The 17852-nt window shown below is 42.4% G+C and overlaps 3 long non-coding RNA genes across 4 annotated transcripts; 2 read left to right on the top strand and 1 right to left on the bottom strand.

Moving 5' to 3' along the window:
* Nucleotides 1-689: 689 nt before the first annotated feature.
* LOC128458805 (uncharacterized) lies at nt 690-3472 on the top strand. 2 transcript variants are annotated; one of them, XR_008342057.1, is made up of 6 exons: nt 690-793; nt 1202-1384; nt 2004-2090; nt 2218-2282; nt 2850-2997; nt 3228-3472. It is a non-coding gene; the product is annotated as an uncharacterized LOC128458805 (long non-coding RNA). The 2 variants fall into 2 exon arrangements; XR_008342056.1 differs by having other exon boundaries at nt 2004-2997.
* Nucleotides 3473-4929: 1457 nt separating this feature from the next.
* LOC128458812 (uncharacterized) lies at nt 4930-7719 on the bottom strand. Its single transcript, XR_008342059.1, has 4 exons — nt 7608-7719; nt 7017-7199; nt 5404-6397; nt 4930-5173 (listed from the first exon to the last, which is right to left on the bottom strand). It is a non-coding gene; the product is annotated as an uncharacterized LOC128458812 (long non-coding RNA).
* A 7265-nt stretch (nt 7720-14984) lies between these two features.
* LOC128457980 (uncharacterized) lies at nt 14985-15653 on the top strand. Its single transcript, XR_008341976.1, has 3 exons — nt 14985-15207; nt 15380-15511; nt 15598-15653. It is a non-coding gene; the product is annotated as an uncharacterized LOC128457980 (long non-coding RNA).
* Nucleotides 15654-17852: the final 2199 nt, after the last annotated feature.

Below are 17852 nucleotides of genomic sequence, written 5' to 3'. Positions count from 1 at the left end.
GGCTGCCCAGCTCCTGGCAAACGTCAGGTATGTCAACCCAGTCTCATCAGAAAATGTTCAATGGCAACGTTGGTCCACTTGGACCGACGTTACCATCTCACAATCTGGCCTCTCAGATTGTGAGATGGTAACATTTAGTCCTCCCATTGTTTTGCATTGGCGTGTTCTCACGTCACGTGACTCTCAAGCTCCCGTCTGCGGAGAGGAGAACATGGCGGAGATTCCTTGTTTTTTCAGATAAAAATATAATTTTGTAACTTAGTTTGGGCATAAAAATACATTCTGACACCATTTCTAGCGAGAAATGTGGTCTTTGCTTCCACAGTCTTCAGCCAGTTCGTGCTTATGATAAATATTTTAATAGTTATCACGCATGTTTTTATCGTTGCTATGATGGTTGCCATGGCACCACGGGCGCAGCTTGGTGTTTAAATCACAGTCCCTGCGTGGTGTCCTTCAGTGATCGTGAATGTTGTTCATGTTATATAATAGTAATATTTGAGGCTAGATTACATCTCTAATGAGAAGGATCCTGCGAGTCTGTTCATACCGAGGCCGGCCCGAGTGCGCGACCGGCCCGAGTGCGCGAGCCGAGCGGCCCGAGTGCGCGAGCCGAGCGGCCCGAGCGGCGCGAGCCGAGCGGCCCGAGTGCGCGAGCGGACCGAGTGCGCGAGCGGACATGACGTGTGGCTGTCGTAAAAACCCTATTTGTAAACAACCAGCCCTTTAACTCGGGGCTGCGTCATAAACACGGCGCGCTTGGAAGACCACGATGTCATCTTCCTTCTGTCAGGTAAGTAGTTTATTGTTTTTAAAGATCGTTACGATCTAGGTTTACAGTCCGAGTGCGGAGAGAGTCCGTCAATCCACACTATGGACGCTGTTAATCAGCTAATACGCCATTGTTAGCCACATGCTTCAGCCCACCGTAGCCTGTGCTACCTGGGAGGTGAATACATGGTTGTTGAAAGCAGTTCAAGACGCTTAGCTCATCATTGAGGGACGCTACAATATAAATATAAACATGAATTTGATTTATGAATGCTTTAGATTAATAAGGAGTGTATTTGTCTACCATTACTCCACAATATCAGGTCAATTTGGTTTAATGTATAGTATGCACTATGACAATAATGTTTCCATGTTATGGAGTTGCGATTCATTTTATAAAACAATTGCTATGTTCTGTTTTTTAATCAAGGAGGATCCAAGTGAAGCTACAGGAGTTTCATTAACGTCAACAACTTAGACCAAACAGTTTGTTTTGCTTGATGAAGAGCAGGAAGGGCAGCATGGAGAGAAAGAGAAGCCGGGTTGAGCCCACTACCATCATCCACGTACCACGAGGAAGATGAGGGAGAGAAATGATCCTACCATTAAAGAGGTACTTTTAAGTTACATACCAGAAAAAACATTTTATATAATTTGCCAAATATACATTTTTATTAAATCCCCAAAGTACACTTGCTGAAATACAAGTTAATATCACACTGAAAGAATTTTGATCAATCATGCTTCCCTGCTGTGATTGTTTAACTAGGAAAACAACTTTTTCCACAGGAAGGCAAGTAAATTTAAGGAATACATGTGCAAAGTTTTCCTCTGTTATGTATAATGATGACCCCCATCAAACATAATGTTAGCAATATTTACACCTTTTAATTTATACTGTTTATTTCTGTCTACATGTGTGAATTTGCCTTCATTAGTTTCAGAAAAGAGCGATGATGTATCGGTCAGTGGGCGGCAGCACGAGACTCCGCAAACTAGTCTGTAAGCAAAGCAGACGAAGGCATCGAGGTTGCGGCCTGCCATCATTGTTATTTTGCTTAAGGGACTGAATATGTTTCATGTAGAAATATTAGCATTTCCCTTATATCTACCAAAACTGCTTGTTTCACAGACTGCAGTTTTGTTTTGATCCGATGTGGTGTGCAAATACAACCGTATCTGCAATGGGTTGTGGGGCATTAACATTTGTAACTCTAATTTTGTTTTGACAGACTGTGAAAAGAACGTTGAGAACATCACCACTCTACAGGAAGACACAGTCCAGTAATGGGTGTCAGAAGTTCAGTAGTGAACGACAGGTACTGTGGAAAAATATGTGTCATTGTTGTACAATGTCCTTTGACTCTGTTTAAACAAGGTCAACACAAAAAGGTTTGATTGTAAACTGATATCGGTATGAATTCATGTTATTCTCCTCGTCAAAAGAAACAAACAATCCAAATTACCTGCAGAAAGCCCTTGATGGACGCTTCAGCTGCATCGTCAGACTGGTGAGACAGCAAGATGCCAACTTTAATGCCAATTTATTTGTGTAACATTCTGTGACCAAATGTATAGATAACTTTTTGTAGATTGTAAAAATAGATAACCCATTTATTACAAAAAAACTACACTAGAATTACCGCACTGCGTTGTATGACTCCGCTAACCAGAGCAGTGTCCGTCTACATATTTCTACATATTTTCTCTCATATAAATGACACTGTATCTCTTGACAACTGAAACCATAAGATGAGGTCAGTGTGGCCTTGACCTTTTTACTTTAAGACAAATACAAAGTTAGACAATCCGAAAACATGCAGTTATGCCTCCGGCGACTCGCTATTGCAGAGGCATTAAAACCGTAGTGTAGTAGATTGGATTTTATTGGTGTTACATTGGACATCTTGTATGGGTACACCAAAAAATATATTTGGTTTCACATTCTAGATGGCAATAAGCAGAGTCATCTACTCAGGAAAAATATTTCTGTAGAAAAGAAAGCCTTGTATGTGTGTATGTATACATACACACAAGCGCACAATTGAGACGTTTTGTTTTTTATCATATATTCTCAGGCAGTACTGATGCATTTACTGAGAGGGGACGTGAGGGCCTACTCTGCGTGCTCAGAGTTCAAGCCCAGCAGGCTGCAGCGGGCCTGACATATTCTGGAACAGCAGCACAGTCTTTGGATGACTCCTCTGAAGATGAAAACATGGCGAGGTACTTCTCCACTGATGAAGAACTGTGAGGGCTGTGATTAGCTACACTCTCTTGCTACAATGCTACTCATGCTACTCCCTGGCAGCCTTAGGAAGGCATTAGCTTGCTGTGTGGTAGCTGTTAGCTTCAGCATTTTTAGTTTTTAGTGGCCTGTCTGACGTTTATGTTAAAAAAAAATCAGAGGGAACCATCTTCATAATTTAACACTATGGTTTGTTTGTGTCCTTCAGTTCTTCTCAAGAGAAGCAGTACAGGTGTGCCTCAGCTCCACGGTCCCTCCTGCAGCCTCCGCTCCTGATGCTAACCTCATGTCTCCATCACACCAAGCAGCAGACCTGGATTGACAGACCTTTCTCCAGAGCTGCCCCCTCCCTCTGAAACCCCCCTCTCCAAAACACTATTTGTGTAGTTTTTAAAGTATTTTTTGCATGAGAATTGTTGATCATAACATTTCCAGCAGATGCCTTAATATAATGTTTGTGCACAATAAATGACATTGATCATAACATAATGGTATTTCCTTGCACTTCTACACCATGATATTGTCAGATAAGATGCTGATTACATTAAAGCAGTGAATGCTCTGCTTTAAGCAACATAAACACACAATGATTCAATGGATCTGAAGTAGAATGGGCACATTACATTCTGTAGAGAATGCCTCAGTTATGGAAGTCAGAAAATAACTTTCTTTATCTGAGGTTCCAGCCATTTATAGTCACAGCAAAGCACACAGGTCTGGTTGTCTAAGTGGCGCCCATATCATTGTTTAAGATGTGTAACATCAAGTTTGTGTTTCAGTGCAAAATTAGTCATTAGTCAAGAGTTCACCATCTTGTTTACACTAAAATTAGGTGACCCAGATGTTTCACAATGCAATCTGATAAGGTCTTATGAGAAACATTCTTAACATTAAAGAAATCAACACAGAGGATAGCAATATCTGTTTGACTTTAATCAGTAGCTGGTAATCGGCAGCCTGACTTATTCAAACACATTAATACCACAATGAATGAGGCAGGGCCTTCTATCAGAAATCAACTATATCGTCACGTTATGTTTCTCTTGAGCACATGGAAATTACCTTCAGCTTCCACTTACTGTCACCTGAACCATACTGTTATTTCTGTATCTACAGTGACTTTTAGGAAAACATATACTAGAGGGCAATGTATAAACATTAATACATCTTATTTATATAGAGCTTTTCAAGAAGTGCAAGTACTAAACTGAGGGAAAGCTAATACAAACAATATATATATATCTTATTTCCATGTGCCAGGACAGCCTCACACTTGGATATAAACCAATTTTAGAATACATTTGCTTATACTGGAGATCTTTTAAATTAATGTCCCAGAAATGATTTCTGATGGAAAACCCCTGCCTTATTCATTGTAGTATTAATGTGTTTGAATAAGTCAGGCCGCTGATTATCAGCTACGGATTAAAGTCAAACAGATATTGCTATCCTCTGTGTTTATTTCTTTAATGTTAAGAATGTTTCTCATAAGACCTTATCAGATTGCATTGTGAAACATCTGGGTCACCTAATTTTAGTGTAAAGAAGAAGGTGAACTCTTGACTAATGACTAATTTTGCACTGAAACACAAACTTGATGTTACACATCTTAAACAATATGATATGGGCGCCACTTAGACAACCAGACCTGTGTGCTTTGCTGTGACTATAAATGACTGGAACCTCAGATAAAGAAAGTTATTTTCTGACTTCCATAACTGAGGCATTCTCTACAGAATGTAATGTGCCCATTCTACTTCAGATCCATTGAATCATTGTGTGTTTATGTTGCTTAAAGCAGAGCATTCACTGCTTTAATGTAATCAGCATCTTATCTGACAATATCATGGTGTAGAAGTGCAAGGAAATACCATTATGTTATGATCAATGTCATTTATTGTGCACAAACATTATATTAAGGCATCTGCTGGAAATGTTATGATCAACAATTCTCATGCAAAAAATACTTTAAAAACTACACAAATAGTGTTTTGGAGAGGGGGGTTTCAGAGGGAGGGGGCAGCTCTGGAGAAAGGTCTGTCAATCCAGGTCTGCTGCTTGGTGTGATGGAGACATGAGGTTAGCATCAGGAGCGGAGGCTGCAGGAGGGACTGTGGAACTGAGGCACACCTGTACTGCTTCTCTTGAGAAGAACTGAAGGACACAAACAAACCATAGTGTTAAATTATGAAGATGGTTCCCTCTGATTTTTTTTTAACATAAACGTCAGACAGGCCACTAAAAACTAAAAATGCTGAAGCTAACAGCTACCACACAGCAAGCTAATGCCTTCCTAAGGCTGCCAGGGAGTAGCATGAGTAGCCTTGTAGCAAGAGAGTGTAGCTAATCACAGCCCTCACAGTTCTTCATCAGTGGAGAAGTACCTCGCCATGTTTTCATCTTCAGAGGAGTCATCTAAAGACTGTGCTGCTGTTCCAGAATATGTCAGGCCCGCTGCAGCCTGCTGGGCTTGAACTCTGAGCACGCAGAGTAGGCCCTCACGTCCCCTCTCAGTAAATGCATCAGTACTGCCTGAGAATATATGATAAAAAACAAAACGTCTCAATTGTGCGCTTGTGTGTATGTATACATACACACATACAAGGCTTTCTTTTCTACAGAAATATTTTTCCTGAGTTGATGACTCTGCTTATTGCCATCTAGAATGTGAAACCAAATATATTTTTTGGTGTACCCATACAAGATGTCCAATGTAACACCAATAAAATCCAATCTACTACACTACGGTTTTAATGCCTCTGCAATAGCGAGTCGCCGGAGGCATAACTGCATGTTTTCGGATTGTCTAACTTTGTATTTGTCTTAAAGTAAAAAGGTCAAGGCCACACTGACCTCATCTTATGGTTTCAGTTGTCAAGAGATACAGTGTCATTTATATGAGAGAAAATATGTAGAAATATGTAGACGGACACTGCTCTGGTTAGCGGAGTCATACAACGCAGTGCGGTAATTCTAGTGTAGTTTTTTTGTAATAAATGGGTTATCTATTTTTACAATCTACAAAAAGTTATCTATACATTTGGTCACAGAATGTTACACAAATAAATTGGCATTAAAGTTGGCATCTTGCTGTCTCACCAGTCTGACGATGCAGCTGAAGCGTCCATCAAGGGCTTTCTGCAGGTAATTTGGATTGTTTGTTTCTTTTGACGAGGAGAATAACATGAATTCATACCGATATCAGTTTACAATCAAACCTTTTTGTGTTGACCTTGTTTAAACAGAGTCAAAGGACATTGTACAACAATGACACATATTTTTCCACAGTACCTGTCGTTCACTACTGAACTTCTGACACCCATTACTGGACTGTGTCTTCCTGTAGAGTGGTGATGTTCTCAACGTTCTTTTCACAGTCTGTCAAAACAAAATTAGAGTTACAAATGTTAATGCCCCACAACCCATTGCAGATACGGTTGTATTTGCACACCACATCGGATCAAAACAAAACTGCAGTCTGTGAAACAAGCAGTTTTGGTAGATATAAGGGAAATGCTAATATTTCTACATGAAACATATTCAGTCCCTTAAGCAAAATAACAATGATGGCAGGCCGCAACCTCGATGCCTTCGTCTGCTTTGCTTACAGACTAGTTTGCGGAGTCTCGTGCTGCCGCCCACTGACCGATACATCATCGCTCTTTTCTGAAACTAATGAAGGCAAATTCACACATGTAGACAGAAATAAACAGTATAAATTAAAAGGTGTAAATATTGCTAACATTATGTTTGATGGGGGTCATCATTATACATAACAGAGGAAAACTTTGCACATGTATTCCTTAAATTTACTTGCCTTCCTGTGGAAAAAGTTGTTTTCCTAGTTAAACAATCACAGCAGGGAAGCATGATTGATCAAAATTCTTTCAGTGTGATATTAACTTGTATTTCAGCAAGTGTACTTTGGGGATTTAATAAAAATGTATATTTGGCAAATTATATAAAATGTTTTTTCTGGTATGTAACTTAAAAGTACCTCTTTAATGGTAGGATCATTTCTCTCCCTCATCTTCCTCGTGGTACGTGGATGATGGTAGTGGGCTCAACCCGGCTTCTCTTTCTCTCCAGGCTGCCCTTCCTGCTCTTCATCAAGCAAAACAAACTGTTTGGTCCAAGTTGTTGACGTTAATGAAACTCCTGTAGCTTCACTTGGATCCTCCTTGATTAAAAAACAGAACATAGCAATTGTTTTATAAAATGAATCGCAACTCCATAACATGGAAACATTATTGTCATAGTGCATACTATACATTAAACCAAATTGACCTGATATTGTGGAGTAATGGTAGACAAATACACTCCTTATTAATCTAAAGCATTCATAAATCAAATTCATGTTTATATTTATATTGTAGCGTCCCTCAATGATGAGCTAAGCGTCTTGAACTGGTTTCAAAAACAATGTATTCACCTCCCAGGTAGCACAGGCTACCGTGGGCTGAAGCATGTGGCTAACAATGGCGTATTAGCTGATGAACAGCGTCCATAGTGTGGATTGACGGACTCTCTCCGCACTCGGACTGTAAACCTAGATCGTAACGATCTTTAAAAACAATAAACTACTTACCTGACAGAAGGAAGATGACATCGTGGTCTTCCAAGCGCGCCGTGTTTATGACGCAGCCCCGAGTTAAAGGGCTGGTTGTTTACAAATAGGGTTTTTACGACAGCCACACGTCATGTCCGCTCGCGCACTCGGTCCGCTCGCGCACTCGGGCCGCTCGGGCCGCTCGGCTCGGGCCGCTCGGGCCGCTCGGCTCGCGCACTCGGGCCGGTCGCGCACTCGGGCCGGCCTCGGTATGAACAGACTCGCAGGTTCCTTCTCATTAGAGATGTAATCTAGCCTCAAATATTACTATTATATAACATGAATAACATTCACGATCACTGAAGGACACCACGCAGGGACTGTGATTTAAACACCAAGCTGCGCCCGTGGTGCCATGGCAACCATCATAGCAACGATAAAAACATGCGTGATAACTATTAAAATATTTATCATAAGCACGAACTGGCTGAAGACTGTGGAAGCAAAGACCACATTTCTCGCTAGAAATGATGTCAGAATGTATTTTTATGCCCAAACTAAGTTACAAAATTATATTTTTATCTGAAAAAACAAGGAATCTCCGCCATGTTTTCCTCTCCGCAGACGGGAGCTTGAGAGTCACGTGACGTGAGAACACGCCAATGCAAAACAATGGGAGGACTAAATGTTACCATCTCACAATCTGAGAGGCCAGATTGTGAGATGGTAACGTCGGTCCAAGTGGACCAACGTTGCCATTGAACATTTTCTGATGAGACTGGGTTGGGTATGTTGACGGTGACTCTATTAAAGAGACTTTTTTCTTCTGTAAAGAAATGGCAAGCCATACAACGGGAGAAGAAATATTCAAGGTAACTGATAACTACTTAAAAGAAAACAATCTGTGCTGGAGTATGTGCGTCAGTCTGTGCACGGATGGTGCGGCGTGCATGACGGGGAGAGTGAGAGGCTTTATTGCAAAGGTAAAAGCACAAAATCCACAGATAGTGACCAACCACTGCATTTTGCACCGAGAGGCATTAGTTGCCAAAACCATGCCCCCGGAGTTGACTGAGGTGCTGAATCAGGCTGTGCAGATGGTGAATTACATCAAATCAAGGCCCCTGAAATCTCGCCTTTTCTCCCAGCTGTGCGCTGAGATGGGAGCCGACCACCAAAGCCTGATCCTCCACACAGAGGTACGATGGTTGTCTCGGGGGAAAGTCTTATCCCGTTTTTACGAGCTCCAGGAAGAACTTTTGGAATTTTCACGTGAACACGCTGTCCCTCATAAGGACAGGCTCGCGGATGAGAGCTGGTGCGCCAGGCTGGCTTACTTTGCAGACATATTTGGGCATCTCAACGAGTTAAACGCCAAGCTTCAGGGCAGGAATGAAAACATTTTATCATCCACAGACAAGATTCGGGGCTTTATGGGCAAACTGACCCTGTGGCGCGAGGCTTTGGAACAGGGCTCCATGAACATGTTCCCGCTGGCATCAGCTGCGCCACAGGCAGCCAGTGAGCGCGCTATATATGCCGAACACCTTCAGACCTTAAAAGAGAGGTTTGAGCGCTATTTTCCACGTGTGGCGGTCATCGAGGACAATGACTGGATCCGAGACCCATTCAACCAGGAGTCCGAGTCCTCAACCGAGAAGCTCACTATGAAGGAGAGAGAGGAGAGCGCAGAGCTCCGTGCGGACCGCACGCTGAAACTGAAATTTAGTGAGCTCACACTCGATCAGTTTTGGTTGGTTTGTGCATCAGAATATCCAACCATCTCCCACCACGCTATCGACCAACTTCTTCATTTCCCCACCACCTACCTGTGTGAGTTGGCGTTCTCCACTCTTGTTCACATGAAGAACAAGACCAGGTCACGGCTCTCTGTTGAGCAGGACTTGCGAGTGGCCCTCTCCTCCGTGCCACCAAGGATTAAAAAAATCTGTGCGCCCCGACAGGCACATGTGTCCCACTGATTTGTTAGTAGGCAGAATATTTACAAAAAAAGCCTGATTCTAAATGTTACAGTTATAATTTGTGGGTCAGATTCAGGACCATGCAGCTTTCTCATGGACAGTTCTCTGCTGAATTTCTGTTTCCTTTGCCTCACCTGTCTGGTTGAAATGGGTGTGTTTGATTAAGCCCAATTTGATAAAGTTTAAATATTTTTGTGAAGTATTTTGTTAATAAATATTTCATGAGTAGAATAGTTGTCTTGGTCACATCTTATTTGGCATTAGTAAATAATTATAAACTTAACAGATAAACAGATGATATTAGTGATAACACGTGTTATAAGGCTATTTTGCACAATAGGTGTGCCTTGAAATTTTTATTTGTCCTTTGGTGTGCCTTGGGCACAAAAAGTTTGGGAACCACTGTGTTAGAGGATTGTCACTCCTGGGGATGGGGACTTCTGACAAGTAAGAGTCCAGCTGTTGAGCAGTGGCACTCGTTGTCTGCCTGGCATCTGGGTTGTTTTCCTGGAGGATCTCTTCAAACATGTCAGAGAGTGAGGGCACACGTACTGCCTCCGTGGTGCGGATTCTTTTTGTCTCTGCACCCTCTCCCCCCTCTCTGTGCGTCCGAACTTTTTTGTCTTTTCAAAGACCGCGGCCACGGACGGAGTGTGGGTGCTGCTCGGAGCTTTCCTCTTTGATGCTACTGCAGCCGTCGCTCGCTCAAACTGAGCATGCTGCTCGGGGTGTTTGGCTTTAAGGTGGTTAATTAAGGCAGTAGTGCCAAAGGTCTTTGCGGACGACCCCCCTCTAGATATTTCGGCTAAACACTGCTTGCAAACTGCAATTCTTGTGTCGCTCTCCGACACTTTAAAACATGACCACACCGTGGACATCTTTGTTTACGTTTATCGCGTCACTAGACGCTGTTTGCTTGCGTCATTAAAACGCGCCGCTAATATTCGGCCTTGTTTTTCACTCATTTTACCGGATACCGAATGTGGCCGAATGTGGCCTTTTTTGCAATATTCGGCCGAATATATTCGGTGGCCGAATATTCGGTGCATCCCTAACTAGAATATGTTTTAAGACTAAACTTAACTTGTGCTTCATTTGTCCCACTTTACCCCACAGCCACCATTTTAGAAAAAACAACATCTCTTAGCAATTCAGGCTAATCTTCAGCTAGCATCAATCACATGGTTTTTATATGTTGGAAGTTCACAAGTTTTTCTACCTGATTCAGTTTGTTTTGACACAACAGTTGATTAAGTTCAAAGCAAGAAAATTTACTTTTACATGGAAAAAACACATTTTTGTGAAAAAACATACTTTTCACAGCAACAGCACCAACTTCTCCTTCATGGCAAGGGGGGAATGGGAGGGGCTTGAAAACACAATGGTCATATGACCACAAATGTGTTCCGTTGCCTAGATACAGGGGGTGTCTCACATTACCCGATGTCCCACATTACCCCGCTCTCCCCTAATCTGTAAGTTCTACAAAGAAATTTGATTATTTTAGCATATTTTCATTCTAAAATGAAAAGTTATGTTACGTTCAGTATTTTACTAAATATTACTGTAAATTAAACCCTGCTTTATTGTTTTTCCACTTACAATATTTTTATGTCAGGATTTTACACCACTTCACTGTTAATTAACAAACTTTTTTTACAGTGTAGCTACCAACCCAGCCCTGTCTGGGTTTCTGTTAAAACACGTGGTGTCCCACAAAAGGCATCTGTTTATGATTCTTAACAACAGGACGGATGTGATTTGTGTGACATCAAACAACACAAAGTGTTTCAGCTGTGGGAAAGAAGGACACCAAGCTAAAGGGTGTCCTAAGAGAAATAAGACAGCTTACACTGAGGGACAACATGAGGGGGGGGGGGGGGGTACAGCAGGAGAGTCAGGTGAGTGATGAGGGGAGAGGGGGGGTCCAAAAGGTAGATCAGGTGAGTGAGGAGGGGACAGGGGAGATCCCAAAGGAAGGTCAGGTGATTAAGGAAGGACAGGAGGGGAGGGGGGGGGGGGGGGGGGGGTCCAACAGTTAGATCAGGTGAGTGAGGAAGGACAGAAGGGGACAGGGGGGGGTCCAACAGGTAGACCAGGTGAGCGAAGAAAGACAGGAAGGGACAGAGGGGGTCCAACAGGTAGATCAGGTGAGTGAGGAAGGACAGAAGGGGACAGGGGGGTACAACAGGTAGATCAGGTAGGTGAGGGGGAACAGGAGGAGACAGGCGGGGTCCTACAGGGCCAAGTAAGTGATATTGACATGGAGGGTGATGAGGAGGTGCTTGAAGTTCCTCGTCTGAAAAGAGAGACCAGGAGAAACAGTGTAAGCTAAAAAGCAAAAAAATGGACAGTGAAGAAAGGAGGGACAGGAGCAGCAGAGTCTGAGTCCAGCATGGAGACCGACTCTGCTCCCAGCGAATCCTCCGACTTCAGGACAGGAAGCCAGAAGAACACAAGAAGCTACAGTGCGGGGAATATGAAAGTGATTCTCCCAAAAACAAAGAACATGAAGGGATTGAAAGTAGAGGATTACTTCTCTGATAAAGAACAGTTTTCCAACTCTGCCTGGCTGCACATGAGCAGCAAAGGCAGAGGAGGTTTCACTGACCAGGAGATCGATCAATCAATCAATCAAATTGTATAGCCCATATTCACAAATCACAATTTGTCTCATAGGGCTTTAAAATGTTGTGACATCCTCTGTCCTTAACCCTCAATAAGAGTAAGGAAAAACTACTAAAAACCCTTTTAACAGGGTAAAAATACGTAGAAACCTCAGAGAGAGACGCATTTTTAGGTGTCAAGTGTCAAGTGTAGGAAAACATCATCAACATAAAGGTTTGAGAAGCAATGATGAGGGTAAACATTTTGAAGGATAACGTCCATACTATATGTCAATAGATGTATAGACTCAAGAAGATGGTTCAAAGAATTAAACAACAGAAAAATAATGATGATGATGATGAATAAAGGTGAACATCCTGATTACCAATCAGTCCTGTTTTTTGTGGGTTTTTTATATTTTACAATATGAGTCTTTTAAACATCAGTTAATTGATCATAAATGGAGCCAGAGACGCTGTGATGAGGTCTCTGATGTTCCAGCTAATAAAACTGAAGTGATGTTCTTACAAGAAACACATAGTGACCCTAAAAGGGAGAATGACTGGAAAAGAGAGTGGGAGGGGCCGGTGTTCCTGAGCCACCTTAGCACAACCAGTGGGGGGGTGGGCATCATCTTCTCCAGGAGCTTCACACCAGAGTCTTTGTAAGTGGAGGAGGTGCTGGAGGGCAGACTACTGGTAGTGAGGGCAAAGGTCGAGCAGTTTTATTTTGTTTTTATGAACGGAGACTGAGGTGTTTCAGGTAGCCTCCGAAGCTCCGGAGAGTCCGCTCCCGGAGGTGGGAGTCCAAGGGGGAGGCCCCCCTGTAAACAATGTCTCTGAGCAGGCAACCAAAAAAACTGACAGCCAGCCAGAGCCAATTGAAATAGACGAAACTGGGGGGAAACCGTTACAGAGCAGTGCTGAAATGTTGTGTGAGGAGCTGGAGGAAGGCATGAGTGATGATGAAATGTTAAAAATGACACAAAAGAGGAAGAATTCAGGCTCTGGGCACAGCAATAACAAAGCCTGCAAGGCAAGCTGCAGGCTGAAGTCCAGCCAGGGGAGGGGTCTGTCCTCTCAGGAAGACGCGCACAGCCTCTACCCCCACTCTGAAATAAAAAACGTCCTAAAGGCCAGAGGCTGCCCTCGGTGGAGGACCACTTCCCTGACCTCAAACTGTTTTTAAAGTCCTCCAAACCGCTCACAAGGAAAACAGGCAGCGACGAGTTTTTAACAGACCAAAAGATCTACAGACTCAGGAAACTCGTGCTGAGAGTAAAAGGCCAAATGATCACCGATGATGACGAGTTTTAAAAAGTCCTTTTACTGACCTGTTTGCTGACTGTTTTTCTTTTTCTTTTATCCATGTGTGATTTTAAAATCAGCACTTTAAATGTGAACGGAGCCAGAGATGATTTTAAAAGAGCGGATGTTTTTAAACTCATGGATATTAACAGAATAGATGTTGTGTTTTTACAAGAAACCCACAGCACCAATCAATGCGAGTGACTGGAGGAGGGCTTTTAATGGGGAAGCGGTTTTAAGTCACAAATCCAGCTGCAGTTGGGGATTCTTTTTGCCAGGAGTTTTTTACCACTTTTTTTTATGTGGAAGAGATTATTCCAAGTGTTTTGTGAAAGATGCAAGCTAAATATGAAAATGTCAAGCTGGTGTTTTTAAATGTCTATGCGCCCACAAATAGGGTGGAAAGGATGGCACTTTTAAACATTTTAGATGATACTGTTGAAACGTGTAGTGGTGATGATTTTATGTTTTAATGAGGTGATTGTAACTGCACAGAAAATCCCACTTTAGACAGGAATCACTTAGAGCCACATCCTGCATAATTACTCAGATTTAACCAACTGACCGAGGCACATGATCTGTCTAATTGGTGGAGGGTTTTTAACAGTAGTCACAGACAATACACCTGGAGCCATGCAAAGAAAAATGAAAGATGCCCCCTCCCAGTTCTTCTTTGGGTTGGAGCAGAAAAATGGACAGAGTAAGACCATTCACTGTTTGCAAATGGGTAGCGGCTCTGAAGTCTCAGACTCGTCAACAGTCTCTCTGTTGTGCACGGATTACAAAATCCTGTCCAAAGCTCTGGCCCTCAGACTAAGGGAGGTAATGGCGTCCGTCATCCATCCTGACCAGACTTACTGTGTGCCCGGCAGGCTCATAAGCAGGGGTGGACTGGCCATCTGGCATACCGGGCATCGTCCCGGTGGGCCGTTGACCCAATGTGGGCCGGTCTGGTCCGCTATGTTTTTTTTTCTTCTCTAAATTCCCTCCAATTGGGCCGGCCAATTGGCTACAGAGGGCTAGCAGTGTGTTGCCAGCATCGACACATATTATTGGTCTATTGTTTGTCATTGTCAATCAATCAGGGGCTAACAGGCTCAGAGAGCCCTGACAGTGCTGTCAATCACAACACAAACCAGGGTGGGGCGGGACCTCATGGCATTGGCGGGGGGAGTCGCGGGACGGGCTGCTGCTGAGACAGAAACTTAAAATGGATAATAAGATTGAAAAACGCCCGGGTGGCGCTGAGAAGCATCGGGAAAAAAAGCTGAAGTCTCTGGAGGTGGAGGCTGCTAAATGTGCCAAACTGACGGACCTATTTGGTGCCGGGTTCACCAGCCCAGCAGCAGCAGGTGCGCCGGGAGACGAGTGAGGAGGACTCGACAATGATGAGCGAGTGGATGCAGACATGGTAAGTAACGCTGGCCTGGGGCTGGCTAGGCTACATTTTTGAAACATGTCCAAAACAAAGTAGAAAACGTTTTTGATTTTGTTTTAATATGCCGAATTGTGATATTATGGGTTATTATTGTTCAGATGATTCAGCTAAGCTAGCTAAGAGCTGCAACAGTCAACTTTCTGAGCTGTAAATAGAGATGAGAGTGCTTATGTGTTGATCCTTAATGGTGTGATCATGTACACTAAATGATCAATTATTCTCCATTACAGGTTGTTGTGATATATTTGAGGAGTCGTTCTCCCTCTGTTTTATATGTGGACATTTGGGACCACTGTTAGAATTTGGTAAGTTTATCATGTATTTTTTTATGTATAAATTCATACTTCATAATTATAATAATTTTCAAAAGGTTTTAAAAGAAACACACATCCAAAAAGTTCTCAACTCTAGGTGCAGGACAGAGGAAAACATTTTCTTTATTTTTCAGACATTATAATGTATCCATGTCCTTCTCAGGTTGACCACTTGACATGTGAGAGCCTGAGGAGTTGTTCACCCTCTGTCCATGTTCGAGGACTTGCTCTCTGTCTGCCTCCACTCTCTGCCTTCACTGTACCAAAGTTTGTCTGTTGAGTCTCCTCTAGTCTGGTGAGTTCATCATTTTTCATGTTTTATGAAATCATACTTAATTTGTGATGATTAGAGACATTATAATGTATCCATGTCCTTCTCAGGTTGACCACTTGACATGTGAGAGCCTGAGGAGTTGTTTTCCAGACACAGGTAGAGCTAACAGGGGCCTGCCCTTTTGGGCTGGGTTTCAGCTGCAGATCTAAAGGCTGCTTCCAGGGGCATGGGGCCCTCAGCCTTTGTTTTTCTTTGCTTCTGCACCTTACAACATACATCACACCTTATTTTCACACATCGAAACACTGTTAACACCACTGACACGTAACATATTTTACACATCCCACTACGTAGTTAGAGCTATCTTGATTTGGAGTTAAATAAATTTACTTTTGGCTTGAGAGGTTTGTGTGTGGCCTCCCTTCTTGTTGCCATCTTTGAGCTAGGTGGTAACAGTAGTATGCATGAGAGAAGACGTCGCGAGATTTGTGGACTTCTATGTGGTGTCCGCTGATAATGTAGTGGGCTGGTCTGGACAGACAATGCCAGGGCTGAATTTTTGTCCCAGTCCACCCCTGCTCAGTGACAATGTCCCTTTGATTCAAGATGTTTTTGACCTCTCCAGTTCATTGGCAATAGAGACTGGTCTTATTTCCATAGACAAGGAAAAGGCTTTTGACCGGGTTGAACACCAGTACTTATGGCAGACTCTGGCTGCTTCAACCCAGGCTCTATAGCCATGATCCTGGTTTTCTATACAGACGTTGCGAGTGTTCTTAAAATAAATGGTGGGCTGAGTGCTCCTTTTAACATTAAGAGAGGGGTGAGGCAGGGCTGCTCTCTCTCTGGTATGTTGTACTCTCTGGCCATCGAGCCTCTGCTCCATAAGCTAAGGAAGGTTTTAAAAGGTCGCTTTACAAACCTCCACTGAGCAAGAGACACAGAGACCTCCAGTGGAGGCCAGCTCAACGGCATCATGACGGTGAACGCTTTTTTATCAATAATCAAGAACACCGTGGAAGAAAATACCCATTTTGTGGTGTAAAGGAAACTCTCTTTCACTGTTTTTATGAGTATCACCGTCTGTCTGATTTGTTTCTGTTTTTATAAGTTGTTTTTACCAGTTTTAAAGAGGTTTTTAACAAGCAGGGTTTTATTTATGGTTGTAAATACACTTACCGACAAAAACACAAAATTCTGCTTTTAGGGCAGGCTAAAATGGCCGTGTATATAACCAGGAAGAGGAAGGTAGAGCAGGACGTCCACATTGAGTCGGTCCCTGTCTGTGTCAACATGATTAAATCCAGAATATTGGTTTATTTTAGTTTTTATAAAGCAGCAGGTGACCTGGACTCTTTTAATGATCTGTGGTGTTTTCAAAATGTTTTATGTTCTGTGACAAATTGAGAACTTGTTTATGCAGATTATCTTGTGTGATTCTTTTATTTATATATGGCTAAATGTGTATTTTAAAATAACTTATTAGATGTTTCAATGTGTATTGTAAAAAATAGTACCTAATAAAGTTGTTTTAAAAAATCTCTCTCTCTCTCTCTCTCTCTCTCTCTCTCTCTCTCTCTCTCTCTCTCTCTCTCTCTCTCTCTCTCTCTATCTCTCCCTCTCTCTCTCTGTCTCTCTCTCTTCCTCTCTCTCTCTGTCTCTCTCTGTCTCTCTCGAGTTCAACCCCTAGAGAGAAACTGAGGAAGACAAGGAGGAGGCTGAGTACAGCGCTGTTCGATTTGACAGTGCAACAGGGTGAGCAGCTCCACATGTGAACATTTTCATCACTGCGCTTATTGAGGTTAAGGATAAGATTAACTTCTGAATATTATAAATTATAATTAGTTGTAACTAACATTAGAACAGCTAAAACATTTTACATCAATCAATGGGAGTGACCAATAATCATTTTCTGGAGGGGGGTTTCAACAACAATATTTTGGAAAATGTAAGTACACAAGTCAACAAATATATAGGTTTGTCCTATTTAAACATCTAAAGAAGAATCGTGACATAATTATATTTAAAGTACAATTGAGGTTGTCAGCTGAGAATCATGAAGCACTTGACATAAAAACGAGGTGAACAAGTTTATTGCTAATAATCAGTACATTTTGAAGGTCTAACATGAGATTGTTGCAGAAGTGAAACCCGTTCATCCAGGACCACAGAAAAGCTTCATGTTATATATTCACTTTTCAATGGTGACATATATTTCGTGCAAATTAATGATTTCGTGCAAATGAATGATGAGTCATCTGTGCGCACCAAAGTTAACCATGGTGTTCCACAGCGCTCTGTGCTCGGCCCAATTTTATTCTCATTATATATGCTTCCACTAGGAAACATTATCAGGACACAC

The sequence above is a fragment of the Pleuronectes platessa genome, chromosome 16, assembly GCF_947347685.1.
Source record: "Pleuronectes platessa chromosome 16, fPlePla1.1, whole genome shotgun sequence".
Lineage (NCBI taxonomy): Eukaryota > Metazoa > Chordata > Actinopteri > Pleuronectiformes > Pleuronectidae > Pleuronectes > Pleuronectes platessa.
This window is presented reverse-complemented; position numbering and strand designations above follow the sequence as displayed.